The 480-nt window shown below is 42.5% G+C and overlaps 1 protein-coding gene across 3 annotated transcripts in view; it reads right to left on the bottom strand.

Moving 5' to 3' along the window:
- Positions 1 to 480, bottom strand: part of Arfgef2 (ADP ribosylation factor guanine nucleotide exchange factor 2) — an 83,702-nt gene that overhangs the window by 22,322 nt on the left and 60,900 nt on the right. The window lies entirely within an intron of this gene.

The raw sequence follows: 480 nt of genomic DNA on the forward strand, positions 1-480 counted from the left end.
TCTTTCTTTCTTTCTTTCTTTCTTTCTTTCTTTCTTTCTTTCTTTCTCTAGACTTATTTATTTATTTCAAGTATGTGAGTATACTGTAGCTGTCTTCAGACACCTCAGAAGATGGCATCAGATGTCATTACAGATGGTTGTGAGCCACCATGTGGTTGTTGGAAATTGAACTCAGAACCTCCGGAAGAGCAGTCAGTGCTCTTAACTGCTGAGCCATCTCACCAGGCCCAAATGTCATTTCTTAAAAGGGAGACTTGCTTCTTTGTTTTTGAGAAAAGGTCTCATTAAGTAACTCTGGCTGTCCTGGAATTCAACCTTTAGACTAGGCTAACCTCAAACTCTCAGAGATCCACCTGCGTCTGCCTCCTGAGTGCTGACATTAAAGGTGTGCACCTCCACTCCTTGTTCCTATGTTTAACATTATGTCTATGGGAGTGTGCACTGAGTATGAGCCTGCAGTGTGCACTGAGTATGTGAGCC

This window comes from Grammomys surdaster, unplaced genomic scaffold, assembly GCF_004785775.1.
Source record: "Grammomys surdaster isolate TR1022 unplaced genomic scaffold, NIH_TR_1.0 193, whole genome shotgun sequence".
Taxonomy (NCBI): Eukaryota; Metazoa; Chordata; class Mammalia; order Rodentia; family Muridae; genus Grammomys; species Grammomys surdaster.